Raw genomic sequence first — 20153 nt, 5'->3', positions numbered from 1 at the left:
CTCCTTCACTGCCTAAAAAGGCTAATTTAAAATCACAAAGATTAACCACCCCTAAATAAATGATATGTATTTCTTTAAACTTTTCAGAATATTGGCAAATGACCTTTGAGGTAGTCAATCTGTTATCCATATGGATTTTTAAACCAGGTGATAACTAATCTGTTCTGTTTCTTATGAAACTATTTGTACATTAACTTTTCACACTCCATTTACATCAGCACACATGAAAGGCCAGGAAGATGCTAATACTTGTATAGCTGGATTCCTCCGGGCTGCAGTTTCAGCCATTTTGCATTAGAGTTTCTATCTGTTCATATAAAGTTAAATGAAAATTACAGCTAATATGCTAAGAAAAGGTATCTACGGTTGTTAGGTTAACACATATAGAGTCGACATGCATTGGGTCGACCAATGAAGGTCAACATGGCTTAAATCGACACATGAAAAATGTCGACATGCCTAATGTCGACATGGTTGGAAGATCAATACAAGCATTAGGTCGACAGTCAAAGAGTTGACGTGGGTTTTTCACAGTTTTTTTGAGCCGGCAAGTGCCGGCCCTACCATCCACTAGGACACGTAGGGAGAATAGAATAGTGTGCCGAGCAGAGCGAAAAAAGAGTGAAAAACTCATGTCGACCTAGCCATTTTGGACCTAATGCTTGTGTTGACCTTCAATGTCAACCTAATATTAGTTGGTATTGGCAATGACCCATACCCAAGAAAAAGTGTTCTGTTATTGTGTATCCAGAAGTGATTATTCATTCTTACTCCAATGTAATTGCTCAATGAAAGGCCCCCATACACCTAAACGATGTCTGACCCGTCTGCACAATCTCCATGAGTCGCGTGCACATGTCGTTATGATAGCTTGAGGTGTAGCCGAGTAGCCAGGCAGCCCTGCAGCTTCCACTTCAGTTCTTCTCCCCACTTCCACTTCTCCTGCAGGAGTAGGAGTAGCAGCCTGCCCCCCTTTAACTATATGGTGCCGGCGTGTTCCCCCGACGTCGCGGACCGTCATTTATGGCGCAACAACAGCGTGCACAATATTTGAAATGTCTGCTGGAGGGGACACCAGGCTCTGCACTGTGCTCTGCTCCTCTTCCCAAAGAGGCAGCTGCACCGCTCTCCATCTCTCCCTGCAGCACTTTTGGGGGCATTGCTTAAGGGACACTACTAGTGGCAGTATGTGGAGGCTTTACATATTACATAATATGTGGCTTCATGTGTAAGGGACATTTCGGTGTGCAGCATCATGTGTAAGGGGCATTACGGTGTGCAGCATCATATGTAAAGTGCACTACGGGGTGCAGCATCATGTGTAAGGGGCATTATGGTGTGCAGCATCATGTGTAAGGGGCGTTACGGCGTGCAGCACCATGTGAAAGGGGCGTTACGGTGTGCAGCATCATGTGTAAGGGGCATTACGGGGTGCAGCATCATGTGTAAGGGGCATTAGAGTGTGCAGCATCATGTGTAAGGGATATTACGATGTGCAGCTTTATGTGTAATGGGCAATTCAGTGCACGGCATCATGTGTAATGGGTACTATGGTGTGCAGCATCATGTGTAATGGGTACAATGGTGTGCGGCATCATGTGTAAGGGGCAAGTGTAAGGGGATCCACTATTATGTTTCATAATGTGTATAAGGGGTATATGGTGTAGTACATTGCACTGAAGGACACCCCCTTTTGAGTGGCCACACTTTTCCGGAGTAATATTTACTGGTAATTTACTGGTGTTAATATTTACTAATTGTTTAGTGGCCCCCCAGCTGAAATAATTGCCCACCTCTGCTCTAAGGGTATTTCTCATTGCCAAGGGGGAGTGAGACAGCTGCTAGACTCACCTAATTTAAAGAAATGATAGCCAGGCAGGGAGAGCTGTGCACTGCCTGGCTGTAGTCGAAGCAGAAGCATTGATTTTTTCAGTTCTCCAGCTGGACCTCGAGCCAATAGGAGCTCACGGTCCGGCAGCCAATCAGTAGCAGCATTGGTGGTATTGGTAGCTGCTCTTGATTGGCTGCCGGACCACAAGCTCCTATTGGCAGCAATTCCCTCCCCCCTTGGCAACGAGCTATTCCATCCCTTCCTTGGCAACAACCTATTCCCTCCCCCCCTTGGCAATGAGCTATTCCCCTCCCCCCTTGACAACGAGCAATTTCACGCCCCCTTTGCAATGAGCATTTACTGTAACTCCCTCTTGGCAACAAGCATGTATTCCCACTATTACAGAATTTGCTAAAATGTGTAATGGGCATTACGGTGTTTGGTCCAAAGTGTAATACCATGCCCCTTTTTGTGATGTCCCCCCTGCTTCTACTTTTGGATCCGGGACCAACCATTACCATAATTCTAGATTCGCCTATGACTACAGGTGATGGCAATCATACATTACCAGGGAAGTCATGGAACAGAGGATTCTCATGGAGAGGTCACCTGTGTAATTCACGACTATCCCAGTTTAAAGGGATAGTATGGTAATCCTATATATAAAGGAATCATAAAACTTCATTTTATTTCTGCAATTTATTTTCATTAGTTCATACACATATTACTATCCTGATGACGATGTGAAATACATTGAAAACGTTTGAACATACACTGCGTTAGTGTCTTCTTTGAAATCTCCGAGTGCCGCCTACCTGTGCCTTGTACACATATTACTAAGCAAAAATATTTTACAAAAAATGTTAAGTAAAATTATTCAAATGAAGTCTTTATATTGATATGTACAGCAAATTGCTCTTTACATTGTATTTTATAGTTACATAGTTACATAGTAGGTAGGGATGCCAATCCCGGGGCATTTTTTCAATCCCGGGATCCGGGATTGAAAAATGCTCAATCCCGGGATTCCCGGGATCCCGGGATTGGCATCCTTAGTTTCCTGGCGTGTACCCGATACCCACCCCCACACCAGCCGACCCGCAGATTTACTTACATGGGCGGGCGGGCGGCCGGGAGTGGAGGTGGGTTCTGAGGTGCACGGTGCCATCGGGCTCGTGCACCTCCTCATCTCATCATCACTGCAGCGGGAGGAAGGCGCAGGACCGGCGTCGGTGAAGGGGCGGGCTGGCCGGCGCAGGAGGAGAGGTGGGGGGCGGGCGGCCAGGAGGAGCGTCAGTAGTGTGGGCAGTAGTCAGTAGTGTGGGCAGCGTGCGTGGCCTGCGCAGCGTGACCGTCACGCTGCGCAGGACGCACGCAGGGGTCTGAAACATCCGGGCACTGGGCAGTGTCTGAGCGAGTGCTCAGACGCTGCCCGGTATTAGACTGCGCATGCGCAGTCTAATACCGAAATCCCGGGATTGGATACTCCAATCCCGGGATTGAAATCCCGGACTTTTTAGGGCCAAATCCCGGGATCCCGCCGATCCCGATCCCGGGATTGGCCACCCTAATAGTAGGTAAGGCTGAAAAAAGACTTGCGTCCATCTAGTTCAACCTGGTATAGATATCCATTGCTGATTTGGTAGGTTCTGATATTTTACAGACAGATTATATTTCTTAGAGGTAAAAAAAAAAAAAAAAAAAACGGCGCTTACCCTGTTTAGCCAAAATAAGTTATTATTTCACAGATTAGTGATAAATTTATATATACCATTAAATAGACTAGGGGGAGATTTCAAGGGCAATAAATTCGGATATTGTCCCCCACGTGTATACGGTTCAGGCAGTGTGAAAGGAAAGATTGCCAATTCCTGATGTAACAAAGAAATAGATTATAAGTATATATGCATACACATATATACACATATATGCATATGAATGCATATACACATATATGAACACGCGCCTGAAACAATGTAAATGAAATAGATAAAATTTATTTAAACATATATTCACTGGCCAGTGATACTTTACAATAAAAAGACAAACATAAACATTTTAAGGGCCTTATTCGAGTTCACTCTTTCTGACAAAATCCTTCTTAGATGGACAAAACCATGTGCACTGCAGGGGGGCAGATGTAACATGTGCAGATAGAAATAGATTTGGTGATTTTTTGCAGGGTAAATACTGGTTGCTTTATTTTAACACTGCAATATAGATCTCACTTTGAAGTAAAACCCCACCCAAATCTAATTAGATCTGCACATGTTACATCTACCCCCCTGCAGTGCACATGGTTTTGTCCATCTAAGAAGGATTTTGTCAGAAAGAGTGAACTCGAATAAGGCCCTTATAGTGCCTAGTATTTATATTAAAAAGACTGGTCGATAATCAGCAGATTAATGGCTCTCCTGGGAAGATTATGTCCAGTTGTTATTATTGTTGGACCAGTATGTAAGTGCTTCTTAAAAACACCAATCGGTGTATGGGAAGGAAGATTTTATTAACTGTCCACTGTCTGGCCAGACAATATAAACACCAATGTTGGGCGAAAAGAAAAAACAGTCCCAGTGGTCCCAAACTGCTGGTTGTCCAGCCACTGTTAAATGCAGTGCTGGTTAGAGGTGTAACCGTACTTGCTTTTATGCAGGCAGCCTTGGGGTCATATTCTGGAGCTCCAGAAAAAATGATGGAGGTAGTATGTAACGTTGTATGACGCGTTTCTCCGCCTCCTGTACGGTATCAGCGGCTTCCTCTGAGGAAGCCGCTGATACCGTACAGGAGGCGGAGAAACGCCCAGTTCCTCCCCGCTAAGGTTGTAACTTGCACACTGGTTGTGTCTCCCAAGGTGCATAACCTTACATTTATCTACATTGAACCTCATCATCCATTTTTTTGCTCACTCATCTAGAATTGCAAGATCATTTTGAAGCATGGTGACATCTTCTGATGATTTGATGACTTTGCTAGGTTTTGTATCGTCCGCAAAGATGGATACATTGCTGAGTAACCCTATCCCAATATCATTAATAAAAATGTTGGTACTTGTTTCCTAGCACGGCCACCACGATTTCTATCGTGGTGGTCGTGTCGGAAAAAATCGCGTCGGTCGCGTCGGGTGCATACCAAAACGCACACGACGCGACCGACGCGATGTACCCGATTTCTCCATAGGCTTCAATGTTAAAATAATTTAACATTGAAGCCTATGGAGAAATCGGGTCCATCGTGTCCATAGGCTTCAATGTTAAATTATTTTAACATTGAAGCCTATGGAGAAATCGGGTCCATCGTGTCCATAGGCTTCAATGTTAAATTATTTTCACATTGAAACTGAGTCCATTTAACATAGTAAAAAATGGTAAAAGGGCCAATATGGGCCATTTCTCATTGGGTATGGCCCCGTCATGTGTGTAAAAAATAATGGCCCCCCATTGTGGCCGCCACCCCCACGATTGACGCGAACCCGAAGCGTGGCGAGCACAGCGAGCCCGCGAGGGGCGGCGGTGCGCGTCCTCCGACCTTTTCATTCCCCTACTATCCACGTCGGCGTGGAGTTGAGAATAGATTAGTGTGGCGAGCGCAGCGAGCCACCGAGCCCGAAGCGTGGCGAGCGCTGATACCTTCACAGATCCCTGCGTCCCCTCGCGGGCTTCACAGGTATCAGCGTCCCCTCGCGGGGCTCGCTGCGCTCGCCACGCTTCGGGCTCGGTGGCTCGCTGCGCTCGCCACACTAATCTATTCTCAACTCCACGCCGACGTGGATAGTAGGGGAATGAAAAGGTCGGAGGACGCTATGGAAGTCGAGTTACACACACACCATTTTAGGATAGTATGGCCGCCATTTTGGTTCACAGAGTTGCGCAAATAAAGTTTCCATACCCGAGTATGCGTGACAAAGTGGACCAGAAGAAGTAGCCATACTATCACACATAAATTCATAAATACATACTGACACTAAGTAAAATGTAGTTAAAGGTTTAGAACGCCACACATAGCTTAGTTAGCCCCGCATACATCTGTCTGTATCATGTTTAGTTCCGTTCCGTTCAGCTCATTATGCGAAGTATTCCGGTCATTGCGAATATTTCGCAATGTACACTGCCCGATAGTTATGGACATAATCCATAACTCAGAGACAGTTTCTGTTGAAAGTAGTTAACAAAGGAAACTAGATGAAACCAGTTCTTATCCCTGCTGACGCCGAAACCACCGAACAAAGAACTCTTAAAGTTCACTCCCCTGCACCTGGTCAGACCAGGTACAGCGTCTAACCTCCAATCACAGTGGACCGGACATATGATCTCTGACCAATGAGAATGGCCTTTGACCTCCCCTTTCTGACCCTATAAGATAGGCGACCCGGAGCAGGCTCGGTCACTTCGGCACATCTACCTTCCCTTGACCTTCCTACCGGACTATAGTTCATTCCTGAACGATAGTGAGCTCTGACCGGACAGTGCTTCGCATACTTGATGACCACGGGTAACGGTTGCATTTCACGGTATTTATTCTTAGAGTATTGTTGGCTGGTTGTGTCTTGTATCTGTATTCTTTCCCCTTAGCAGAGTCTGTCTAGTATTCCTTGTTAGTATATTGTATTACTTGTTATACTTGTTTATTCTTATTTCTGTAACCCCCTTTTGTCCATTAGGGACTTAAATACAAACCTTTTTACGGAGTTCTAATCTCCTTATTTCCATTCAGTGGTCGTGTCTGTTTATTAGCATAATAGCGATAAGGTATATTACGGACACTGTCCATAAAGGTATATTCGCAGATTAGAGACAAATTACTGCGAAGGAATCTCTTATTAAGGTATTGGTTCTTGGTGTACAATATACAATACAAGGTACGCTACGCTGCGCTACGTTTTGTTCGCACGTAGTTAGGTATAAAGGGTACGCAGGTTGCGGACTTATTACGTAACCTGCGCTTTTCACTTATTGTCTCTCTGGTCATATTTAATCGCCATTAACAATTGGGGTGCTCGCCCGGCCGTTTCACATTCCAGAACTCAGTACCAGGCGTGCGACCTGACCTATACCAGCAAAAGGGTGGAAGTATTATCCATTGCTGGATAGGCCGGGTCCGCGGCGGTGCGGGGTTTGGGAAGTGCTAGCGTTGAACCCGGAGCACAATAAGTGAAAGCCACGTGTTTAAAGCATACATTAAGTGTTTAGTAAACTGTACTTCTGCCTGCCACAAGTAGTTTAACGGGGTATAGTGTCTTGAGTTGCTTGTTCATTACAGTATATGTACCACGTGCGATAAGGTTCACACACGTGGAGTTTGTGTTTATTATAGTACATAGAGGATCCCCTCTGTGCAAAACTATAACTGTTTATTGTTAGTTACTGCAAAACCAGGGACTCCGCCACGTGGCGACAAGTCCTGGGCCTTTTGCAGTAACGTAAAGCGTCTATTGTGTATTACGCAAGGTGCGCGCGCACGTGCCCATATCGGGAAATTTTCGCATCTTTGTACGTGATTTACGGATTAAGTGCGGGATTTATTTCGCATCTTGATACGTAACTCTCGGACAGAGTTAAGGGATTTATTCCACATTTAGGCGCAATTACTGCGTATAGCGAAACCCGAGCGCAACCTTGCAAATACACTATAGAACACGTGGGTGGCCGATTCATCGGCGGCCTGTGAACAACGCACGTACCCACGTGGCTGTTCATTGGTACTGCACATGCAGCACACATAGGAACTCAAAGGTGAACAGTATTAAACCACTAGCTTTATTTAAACAGTATAGCAATATACTGTGGATAGGGTGGTGATTAATAAAAGAAAATAAGTTTTTTTCTTTTTGTTCATTTTTTTTTTCATAAGCAAGCAACTCAAGCATTATTTTAATAGATTCCTATAGTTTATTATAAGGGATTTATACCTGCATAAGTATCTAGTGAAAAGCTACCAGCTTGGGAAAATTTTCTGTACAGAAATATTTCAAAAATAAGCGTAAGACCAAGGTGTAACTAGCGCCCAGTGTGAAAAATAACTGAGGCGGACGGGTGTGGGACGGACACGACCCAAGCGCAGTGTAGTCCAGTGTAGGACAGGTCCAGTTAGGACAGGGTGTACGTGCCGACGTACACATAGGAACTGCCCCTTCAGTGGAATTAATTCCGCTAGGAGGGTACAAGAAGATACATCGGAACGCACTTGTTTCCGATTAGCTACTTTAGAAATCCAATTTTTGGGGGTATAGGAAAACAAGTTTGTTATACCCTGGAAAAATTGTGCCGCATCAAGCAAGTTGGCTAGAAGTTCGCTGCTAGTTGAAAGACTTGGTGATTGAGTACGTTACCTCGCATTGTGGGCTCTTCGCTTGATTGCGTTGTAGTGTCGCTGTGTGGAGAAGTGAGTGGTTGGGGAGCTCTCAGATAAGTAATAACCCACCGATTATCTATTAAGCTGTGAACGTTTATTCCTGTAACTATGGGTAATAACGGGTCACGCTGTGATAACGTGCAAGATAGGGAGGAAGCAAGCCGGCCAAAAGGATCGGCTGCTTTTATTATGTGCAGGAAGCACGGTGAACTCGCAGTTGTTTACCAAAATAAATGGAGAAAAATGACACAAGGCAGCAAGCTAGAATTTCCCAGTGTTGGTAGCTTCGATCCAGAAATCTTATCGGCAGTAAAAGATGAAATATGTCTACTCTCCAGTCGTAAGGAGAGAGTGAAACATATAAATATTCTTAAATTGTGGCAGAAGGAAGGACAGGAACAATGGGGAACCAGAAGTCTGGCAATACCTGATGCAATCAGCCACAATAAAAATGCAAATGCAACCGCTGCCATAATAGAATCAGCTCCCCCACCCCCATATGTGCCGAAGGGGTTAATGACTTATAAGAAAGACATAAGTAAGAACGTATCAGTTGCTAACTTGTACCCTGTTTTATCCCCTTATAAGGAAACCCGAGAGGAGAACGAGCAGCTGTTGGCATTGGCCGTCTCCCATGCAATTAACATGATTGAGGGAAAAGCTCAACCCGCTGTTGAGGCCCCAGCACAGGAGGAGGAGACGGCTGATGCCAACAGCATAGTATTGGACTCAGGTAATGATGCACCACACAGCACAGACACAAATGACTCCCAAGCAGGTCCCAGTAATGCGAATGTGGTACAAACATACCCTGTACGCACACTGGAGGTTCCCTATGGTAAGGCAGACAGAGAGGGTGTGATACCTACCAGAAAGATGACCATGCTAAACCCATGGACACGGTTAGAGCTGCGGTCCATCATTACAGATTTCCCTGATCCTAGGAAAGATCTGGCATTGTGCCGGAAATTTGTAAGGGATCTAGGAAACTCTGATGAACCCACCAACAAGGATTGGAGAATCATGTTGAGGGCCTGTCTCCCCACTCACATTGACATCCCGAAATTCATTCAGGATAGTGGATTGAAAGTGGACAAGGAGATAAATGATGAGATCAACCAGGAGAATATACGCCTGATTAACTTACAGTTGGGAGTGTATTTTCCTGCAGCAGTGGAATATAGCAAGATATTCACTATCAAACAACAAGATGGTGAAGTAGCTAGCGAATATTTCAACCGGGGTTTGATGGCGGTATCAAAGTACACTGGTGTCTCCGAGCCTAAGGACGACCCCCACCTGAGGGAGATGATTGTCTCTGTGCTGGTGGAAGGGCTTAGGGAAAACCTGAGAGCCAGAGTCCAAACTTCTTTTCCAAATTGGCGTGGAATGACAGTGGATGCCCTACGGGAATCTGCTGTGGACCACGACCGCAACATTAAGAAGCACAGGGAACTGCAAACTGACAAACTGATGATGGTTAGCATCCAAGCCCTTACTAATGCCCCAAACAAAGCTGCATACCAACGAAACACCAGGGACACAGGTAGAAAACCAATTATCTGTTACAACTGCAATAAGGAGGGACACATTGCAGCTCATTGTAGGTTAGGAAACCACAGGAGTTATCAGACACATAAGCGAGAATGGGAATCTCACAAAGGTGAGACACGGAGATACCCAGCCCCTAGACAATGGGAGGAGACAGACAGGTCACGCAACATGCCTCCTCCCCATCTAATGGCTGACACTGTGCTAAGGGCAACCCAGGCCAGACCATAGGAAACAGGTCATACCTGTATCCTACAGCCAGTTAGACTAACACAACACCTTGGAGAGGAACCTCAGGTGAAGGTTGATATAGCTGGAGTAAGGCAAACCTTTTTGGTTGATACAGGGGCGGCCAGATCTGTTCTCAACACTCCTCTTCACTTGGGTTTCACTAACCAATCAGTAGCGGCAATTGGGGTAACAGGAAAAATACAACATTACCCACTGACGAAACCAGCGGAGGTTACAATCGGGCCTCTGCATACCAAACACTCTTTTCTGTTGGCTGCAGCGGCCCCGACTAACCTCCTGGGTAGAGATTTACTATGTAAAATGGGATGTGTCATCTATTGCACCCCCGATGGGGTATTTCTGGACACTCCTAGAAATCTTACACAAGAAGTGCAAGATATGCTGGATAGTCCTCAGAGGCTAATGTTGTGTTCCACTGTTGTAGAATCAAATCCATCTAGGGTAGCTGAAATTACAGCACAAATACCGAGTTCCCTTTGGACTAAAGATGGACAGGATGCTGGGCTGATGGCAAATGTAGCTCCAGTAGAAATCCGCTTAAAAGAAGGCAGGATAGCCCCAAAAATACCGCAATACCCTTTAAAACCTGAAGTTGAGCTAGGAATATTTCCAGTGATCCAACGATTGCTCCAACAGGAAATCCTAGTTAGAACTTCCAGCACGGCCAATAGTCCCATCTTTCCTGTGAAAAAGAGCGGGGGGAGGGGCTACAGACTAGTGCAGGATTTAAGAGGGGTAAACAAGGTAGTTGAGAGCCAATTCCCCGTAGTGCCAAACCCAGCTGTCATCCTAATGCAAATCCCACCTCACTGTACTCATTTCACAGTCATTGATTTGTGTTCAGCGTTCTTCTCCGTCCCTTTGCACCCTGACAGCCAGTATCTGTTCGCCTTTACTTACAGAGGAGTACAGTATACCTGGACACGACTCCCCCAGGGGTTCATAGACAGCCCCAGCATCTTCTCCCAGGCCTTGCATGATTGTTTACAATCCTTTCAACCCATGAGTGGTTCGATACTGATACAATATGTCGATGACTTGTTGTTGTGTTCTGGGTCACTGGAGTCATCAGTGGATGACACTAGACAGCTACTGATGCATCTCTCAGAGACAGGACATAAAGTATCAAAGGATAAGCTGCAATTATGCCAGACCAGGGTTAAGTATCTGGGACACTGCCTTACCCAAGGGCTGAGACACCTCACCGACGACAGAATCCAAGCGATTCAGAACATGGTACTGCCACAGACCCAGCATCAGATCCGTACGTTCCTAGGCATGTGTGGATACTGTCGCAATTGGATCCCAGGATTCTCTATTCTGGCATTACCACTACAAGAGATGGTTTCCTCAACTAAGCCAGATCGGGTCTCTCATACTGAGGAATCTGAGCTGGCTTTCGAGGAACTAAAGGTGAGCCTAACAAAGGCCCCAGCACTGGGAATGCCAGATTATGGGAAACCCTTTGAACTGTACGGAACTGAATCAGGTGGGTGTGCGGCAGGAGTACTTGTACAAAAACATGGTGATGCCAACCGACCAATAGCGTACTACAGTGGCCAGCTGGACACAGTAGCACGCTCACTCCCAACTTGCTTACGAAGTGTGGCTGCAATAGCACAACTAGTAAGTAAGAGTGAGGACGTAGTGTTGGGACACGATTTAACTGTTCATGCTCCCCATGCTGTCTCTGCCCTCCTAAATTCTGCCCAAACACGTCATGTGTCCTCAGCACGGTTCACTAAGTGGGAACTGGCGCTGATGGCCCCAGTAAATATTACCATCAAAAGATGCAACACACTAAACCCAGCCACATTCCTTCCTCATGTGCCCTCCAAGGCACAAAGGGTGGAGGGTGATGGGAATGTTGCTGAATATGGTAAAGCAGAGTTTAGTGAGAGTGAGGACAAACATGATTGCATGACCTATCTGAATCAGACCTTCACAGCACGTCCTGACATAAGCGACAGCCCATTAAGTGAGGTAGACATAACCTTATTCACAGATGGTAGCTGTCATAGACAGACGGACACGGGAGAGCTGTGCACAGGCTACGCAGTAGTAGATGGAGAAGGTATTGTGGAAGCTGAACCCTTAGGACCACCTCACTCAGCGCAAGTAGCGGAACTGGTGGCACTGACCAGAGCATGTGAACTGGCCAAAGGGAAATCAGTTAACATATATACCGACTCCAGATATGCTTTCGGAGTAGTCCATGATTTTGGAGCCCTATGGCGCCTCCGAAATTTCATGACGGCGGCTGGCACACCAGTGGCGCATGCGACGTACATTAGGAGACTTCTGGGAGCTATTCAGCTTCCAGACAGAGTGGCTGTTATCAAGTGCAAAGCTCACACATCAGAGAAGGACCCAGTGTCACTTGGTAACAGCCGCGCTGATGAGGCAGCGAAAAGGGCCGCATGCCCTGTAAATATTTTCACCCATCCCACCAACCTTTGTACACTGAACATGGTATCCACATCCAAACTGATAGACATGCAGAATTTGTGTTCCCCACAGGAAAGAGCAGTATGGAAGTCGAAGGGATGTGGCCAAGAGTCCACCGGACTTTGGAGAGATGGACACGGGAAACCAGTGGCCCCCAGAGCATACCTTCCTAGTCTAGCCGAGGCGGCCTATGGGCTGACACATCTTGGGAAGGAAGGTATGTGCAAGCTGGTAAAGGCCTACTGGTGTGCACCAGGGTTCGCTTCTCAAGCAGGTAGAGTAGCAATGTCATGCCTCACCTGTTTGAGGAAGAACGTTGGAAAAGCCATCCCAACAGAGCCATCCCACATCCCTCCTACAGAAGGCCCTTTCCAGGTAATACAAATCGACTTCATACAGTTACCACCCTGTAGAAATTTGAAATATGTATTAGTTTGTGTTGACATGTTTTCCAGCTGGGTGAAGGCTTTCCCCGCTGCCTCCAACACTGCTACCTTTACAGCAAAGAAAATATGTCAGGAGTTTGTCTGTAGGTATGGTATCCCAAAGGTCATTGAGAGTGACAGAGGCACTCATTTCACAGGAGAGGTCTTCCAAATCATGTGTAAACTCCTGGGGATTAATAGTAGACTTCATACTCCATATCGTCCCCAGGCGAGCGCCAAAGTTGAGAGAATGAATGGTACTATTAAGAACAAATTGGGTAAAGTTATGGCTGAAACAGGGTTGTTATGGCCAGAGGCATTGCCTATTGTGCTGTATAGCATTAGGACCACTCCCAGGACTCCGCTCAACTTGTCCCCCTTCGAGATATTGTTTGGTCGGCAGCCACACATCATGATAGACCCACAGGATGATCTAAAATGTAACAATGAGTTAACTGTACAGTATATCCTAAAGCTAAACAAACAGCTAAGGGAGCAACAAAAGCAGCTGAAGTTACTGAACCCTGATATGCCTACCGAGAATTGTCATAATCTTAAACCAGGAGACTTTGTTATGATCCGAAATTTCTTACGCTCAGGTTGTTTGATAGACCGTTGGGAAGGACCGTACCAAGTTTTGTTGACCAGCACTACATCGATTAAAGTCGCAGGGAGAGAGACTTGGATACATTCGTCCCACTGCAAGAAAGCCAGTAACCCAGAATCCCAGTGTGCAGAGAGCGAGAGAGAAGAAGTGTCGCTAGAAGCATTGTTTCGGGAACACTGAGAAGCAGCCAAGGTCGAGCAACCTGAGCGAACAAAGGTCTAAGAGCAGAGCAAAATAAAAGTCCCCTGGTAGAGATGATGGAAGGACTCCAAGCAAAAGGTTCACAGTTATGCATATATGTCTTTGTTTTCTTTCTGTGTTCTTCTCTTCATCCTAAAATACTCGGTGGCTGCCACATTCTAGAGCGATCGGAGCGGAGTTCTGACAGTGTAATAATGGACCCAGATATGGGTGAGGTAGAATCCCTAAACCAGCTTGACACTTTGCCCATGACAGGAGAAGGTAAAAGGTATGAGGAAAACGTAGTTCAAGGGCTATGTGATGATTTATTGTCTGGTGAGTACTGTGTCTGTAGATATTGTCAACCTAAAATGGAAGAAGGATGCATCCAGCGATGTCAGTCGACCAGTAAGGCAACTACCGGCCGACATCCCTTGAGTGATTACCACTCATTAGTGGGTAAGGTTTTAAACCAAACAGAATGCTGGGTGTGTTCACAAGTATTACATAAAAGGAGTAGTGTAGGCCTAGTCCCATACCCGCTTAATATTTCAGAGATAAGCGTATTAAATAAGGGGAGGCCATTGGATAAGAGATACCTGTATACCAGGTCCCCTAGTCTTAGATTACACCCATACCAAGTGGATAAATCCCTGGTATGTATGAACTTCTCAAGTTCCAGAACAATCGGTACTTGGGAAGTGACATGGCAAAACCAGACAATAACTTACTCCCAGCGTCCAGATGGAGAGCCCATAGATAAAGAATTATTGTTAAAAATCCGAACCAGTGGAAGACACTATAAATATGTTTACACGGTGAAGAAAAGTAAAATGATGGCCGGCAGAGTATCAGCCGGCTACTGTAATATGACCCTACAGCCAGAAACCTGTGAGGAACGAGTCAGGGAGCAGGAGACGGGGATGTTCTTATGGATAATGTGTGACAAGATCATGAAATACTCTGTCCCTTATTTTCTCCCTGACGATGTTTACTATATTTGTGGTAGAAGGGCGTACAAATGGCTCTCCATGAACTACGTTGGTATTTGTTATCTAGGCAGAGTGTTACCGGAAGTGATGACCCTCACACACGATGAGATGATGAACATACACAGAGGTATTTCTCCTCCTTACACTCATACCCATTATGACCAAATCCATAAAAGGGATTTAACAATAAGAAAAGAACCCCTAGCTTCTGAAATGATACACGAGTCGTTCGGTATCCAACTCCTCATTGCTTTAGATATCACCCATACCGCCAGAGGAGTCATAAATTTTAAATATATACAAGCATTAGCCAGCTTGGTAGATAACATCACTGAGATTTATGATGACACTTTTAGATACACTGGAAAGGAGTTGCAAGCATATAAAAGAGAGCTAGTCCAACATCGGATGGTGTTGAACTATCTGACAGCTATGACAGGAGGATATTGTGTCACCCTTTCTACACAGTTTGGGGTGAAATGTTGTACATATATCACCAACAATACTGAAGACCCAGAAGAAATCATCGATCACCGGATGGATGAGATTCTTCAGCTTAAATGGGAATTTAGAAGGGAACATAATATCAGCCTGGCAGAAATAGGTAACAAAGTTAGCGAATGGACCTCCTGGTTGAATCCAATGCACTGGTTCTCTGGTTTAGGAGAATGGGCGCAAGGGATCATAGCTAGCATAGGAAAACTCCTTCTCTGTATCGGTGGTGCCATCATAGTCTTTGTGCTACTGTTCAAATGTTTAAAGGTGGTGACCCGGGGAAAGACAAAACGTACCGAAATCATGAGTGTAAGAACGAGAGATACAGAGGAAGACCAGGGTTTGGTATATGACCCTAAAATCGAAACCACCTCCCTTTAAAGAAACCATATTTGTGAACGTGTATATGTTGTAACCACCCCTGTTTTTATTTTTATCCCAAAATTGTACATTATCCTTCGTGACCCTGAGTAGGTTGTTCGATAAATGCGGCCCATCGTTTATCCATGATCCTGGATCAGCCGAGAGCAGATGGTTTACTCCCCTTACATGTTTAATTCATGTATCCCAATTTCTCTGTTAGGATTATGAATTTCTGTATTGTCGTGTGAAATGTTTTGTATTGTAACAGTTTTATAATTACTGTTAAAGGGTGGACTATGGAAGTCGAGTTACACACACGCCATTTTAGGATAGTATGGCCGCCATTTTGGTTCACAGAGTTGCGCAAATAAAGTTTCCATACCCGAGTATGCGTGACAAAGTGGACCAGAAGAAGTAGCCATACTATCACACATAAATTCATAAATACATACTGACACTAAGTAAAATGTAGTTAAAGGTTTAGAACGCCACACATAGCTTAGTTAGCCCCGCATACATCTGTCTGTATCATGTTTAGTACCGTTCCGTTCAGCTCATTATGCGAAGTATTCCGGTCATTGCGAATATTTCGCAATGTACACTGCCCGATAGTTATGGACATAATCCATAACTCAGAGACAGTTTCTGTTGAAAGTAGTTAACAAAGGAAACTAGATGAAACCAGTTCTTATCCCTGCTGACGCCGAAACCACCGAACAAAGAACTCTTAAAGTTCACTCCCCTGCACCTGGTCAGACCAGGTACAGCGTCTAACCTCCAATCACAGTGGACCGGACATATGATCTCTGACCAATGAGAATGGCCTTTGACCTCCCCTTTCTGACCCTATAAGATAGGCGACCCGGAGCAGGCTCGGTCACTTCGGCACATCTACCTTCCCTTGACCTTCCTACCGGACTATAGTTCATTCCTGAACGATAGTGAGCTCTGACCGGACAGTGCTTCGCATACTTGATGACCACGGGTAACGGTTGCATTTCACGGTATTTATTCTTAGAGTATTGTTGGCTGGTTGTGTCTTGTATCTGTATTCTTTCCCCTTAGCAGAGTCTGTCTAGTATTCCTTGTTAGTATATTGTATTACTTGTTATACTTGTTTATTCTTATTTCTGTAACCCCCTTTTGTCCATTAGGGACTTAAATACAAACCTTTTTACGGAGTTCTAATCTCCTTATTTCCATTCAGTGGTCGTGTCTGTTTATTAGCATAATAGCGATAAGGTATATTACGGACACTGTCCATAAAGGTATATTCGCAGATTAGAGACAAATTACTGCGAAGGAATCTCTTATTAAGGTATTGGTTCTTGGTGTACAATATACAATACAAGGTACGCTACGCTGCGCTACGTTTTGTTCGCACGTAGTTAGGTATAAAGGGTACGCAGGTTGCGGACTTATTACGTAACCTGCGCTTTTCACTTATTGTCTCTCTGGTCATATTTAATCGCCATTAACAACGCGCACCGCCGCCCCTCGCGGGCTCGCTGCGCTCGCCACGCTTCGGGTTCGCATCAATCGTGGGGGTGGCGGCCACAATGGGGGGCCATTATTTTTTACACACATGACGGGGCCATACCCAATGAGAAATGGCCCTTATTCGGCCTTTTCCCATTTTTTCCTATGTTAAATGGACTCAGTTTCAATGTTAAAATAATTTAACATTGAAGCCTATGGACAAATCGGGTCCATCGCATAGGCTTCAATGTTAAATATTTTAACATTGAAGCCTATGGAGAAATCGGGGGCATCGCGTCGTGTGCGCATAGGCTTCAATGTTAAAATATTTTAACATTGAAGCCTATGGGGAAATCGTGGGCATCGTGTCGGTCGCGTCGTGTGCCTTCTTAAGGCACACGACCGACGCAATGTACCCGAGTACTGTTTTTTTCAAAGGAAATCGCGGGCATCGCGGGCATCGTGTGCCTTAAAGTTAAGGCACACGATGCCCGCGATTGTGGCCGTGCTAGGAAACAAGTACCAAAATGTTAAACAGAATTTCACATAGAATTTTTTTATTTTTGGTTTGTATGTATCACATTTTCTTTGTATGAGAAAAAGAAGTATTTCCCTAGTAATTGTAATTACAAATTTTGGTACTTGTGTATTATCACGGAGCCCGAATTTACTATGTACGCAAATGTAGTGAAATCGCATCGCATCGCACTGCATGCCGTCATGATATGGCATGCGATGCGATTTTGACGCTTATAATGGCATTTAATGTACTATAGCATTAAATTACATGTTTTACGAATGCACGCAGTACCGAATGGATCTGAATGAGGCCTTATAGCTCCAAATTGTTCAAACTCGGTCCTCAGGACCCCACACAGTGCATGTTTTGCAGGTCTACTCAGAATCACAAGTGAAATAATTAGCTCCACCTGTGGATATTTTAATGTGTCAATGAGTAATGAGTGCACCCGGAGGCATTGATATGGCATTACGGGGTGTGGCCTGGACAATGCAGGCATGTCTGGAACTGTTTTTAGGGCAGGCTGTGGAGGCTGCGCACCCAGGGGGGGGGGGGGGGGGGGGCGGCTTCCCTAAATATGCAAGCCCTTCATTATTTAGTGATGTATTTCAGTTTTTGCAATCACAGGGAGTAACCTGGCATGCAGATCAGCCTTGCCCTGTGCTGGCGTGATCTGAAGCCCTGTACACACGATCGACCATATCGCCTGGGTTTTTCGTTTGTACAGGGCGATAAATCGCTAGGAGCGCGCTCCCGCAGCCAGCCCCAATGGTCGCTTTAACTTTTCAGTGTTGACTTGTCAGTCAAAACTGAAAGGTCGCTGGAAAAAAACGGAAACTGCAATATGGTTGCTGAGCGATATATATCGCTGAGAGAAAATAAGCCAAAATGGCTCAGCAACCATATTGCTCCGTGTGCACACACCATTACCAAGAAATCCAGGACAGGTCTTTTTCCTAAATTTTGTCCCGGGAACCTAGACAATGTTAAATGCAAGCAATAATATTTTATTATCACATTGCAAATAATGTTTCATCATGCGGCAAAAGCATAAAACAAATTATTAGGCGATTATTACGGCTACATGGAACAGCTGAAGTGTTCTCATAAGATAAGGAAATGCTGGGTAACTAATATATTGCTAATCATACTGTATGTATACAGCACAAGGCTGAGGCTAAATGCTTTCGAACAGGTCATTGAACTCCAAGGGTAATTCATTTGTCTTTGGAGATAGCGAGTGCCTTATGTTATTCTATACTACCATACACAACAGGGACTGATGTGATTGTTCAAAAAACCTCTGTAAAGAGCTGTGGAATATATGTGCACGATATATAACCACTTTTACAACAAAATCGGATCCGGGATTTTCCCCGTTTACACTATAGTGCCAGTGGCGTAACTATAGCACCGCAGCCCCCGCCACCGTGGGGGAAGGGGGGGGGGGGGGGGGCGCTGTGCATATGGGGGCGCCGTGGGCTGCGGTGCTATAGTTACACCTCCCCCCAATCCCCCGCAGGCTTACCTATTTTGCTGGTCCCGGCGGCTCCGTTCTTCTGCTGAGGACCACCAAAATGGCCGCCCCCATATAGCACACAGTTCTCTGAAACTGTCTGCTGTATGGGGGCGGCCATTTTGTGGTGGTCCTCAGCAGAAGAACGGAGCCGCCGGGACCAGCGCGAAAGGTAAGGCTGCGGGGGATTGGGGGGGTTTGAATGGGCGGGGGGGGGGCGCCCGAACCAGAATATCCCAGGGGAGACACCGTTTACACTGCACAGGGGTTCAGGGGGCGGCGCTTGGAGGTGACATCACCTCCAAGCGCCATGACCCCATTAGTGCATTGGTGAGCCAGATCAGATGACCCGGCATACCCATTTGCACTGCCCCACCACCAGGACCTGGGTAGGATTCCCGGGAGAATGGTGGTGTAAAAGGGGTATACATAACTGTTACTAATAGTAATAAGTTGAGATAGGATTATATGCAACATAATAAGCTTGAATTATGCCTGAAAAATACTTAAAATATGCATGAAAAGTGTTATAATATGCTACATTAAATAATAAAAAGAGTAATTTTTAACTTATTTGGTTAAAAATCAGCATAAAATTAGTTGCAAATAAACCTCAAAAATCGGCCCACAGCATCTGCAGATGTCTAGTGCTGTACACAGGATTTTTTTTCTTCCTGGCTGCTACAGCAGACTGTAGCATCCTAGGCTCTTCTGGCATCAACTACACGGACCCTCATCTCCAGCGCTGATGAATCAAATGTCAGCATAGCATGTGAGGGCGGCACAGTGGAAGGCTTCCTTCCTGCGCATTTCCTCCGCTCCACATGATGTCACAACCCTTCTGCCTGCCTCCTCTGCTGCAGAAGTCTGTCTCTTGGTGTAAAGTCCCAGGCCAGGGGCAGGCAAAGGTTCAGGAGCTTTGTAATGGCATCCGCAGTGTCAGACATATCGTACATCCAAGGTTCCCCACACTGCGCACATATTGCCCCAGCCTGCGCACTCTAGCACTACCTGGCCAGCAGCAGCAGGGGAAAGCAGTGCTGTGACTCGTGGGTGGAAAGGGGGCAGGGCCTAAAATATGCACCATCACTAGATTTTAGGTAAAATATGCAATAACCAGTGAGAATGGGCAAAATATGCAAATGC

General features: G+C 45.5%; 1 protein-coding gene across 1 annotated transcript in view; it reads left to right on the top strand.

The window, feature by feature from the left end:
• The window catches only part of ACSS1 (acyl-CoA synthetase short chain family member 1), a 126371-nt gene that overhangs the window by 14751 nt on the left and 91467 nt on the right, over positions 1–20153 (top strand). The window lies entirely within an intron of this gene.

Source organism: Crinia signifera, chromosome 3 (genome assembly GCF_055691185.1).
Source record: "Crinia signifera chromosome 3, ASM5569118v1, whole genome shotgun sequence".
Lineage (NCBI taxonomy): Eukaryota > Metazoa > Chordata > Amphibia > Anura > Myobatrachidae > Crinia > Crinia signifera.
Note: the sequence above shows the minus strand (reverse complement) of the source record. Positions and strands in the feature narration are given on the sequence as shown.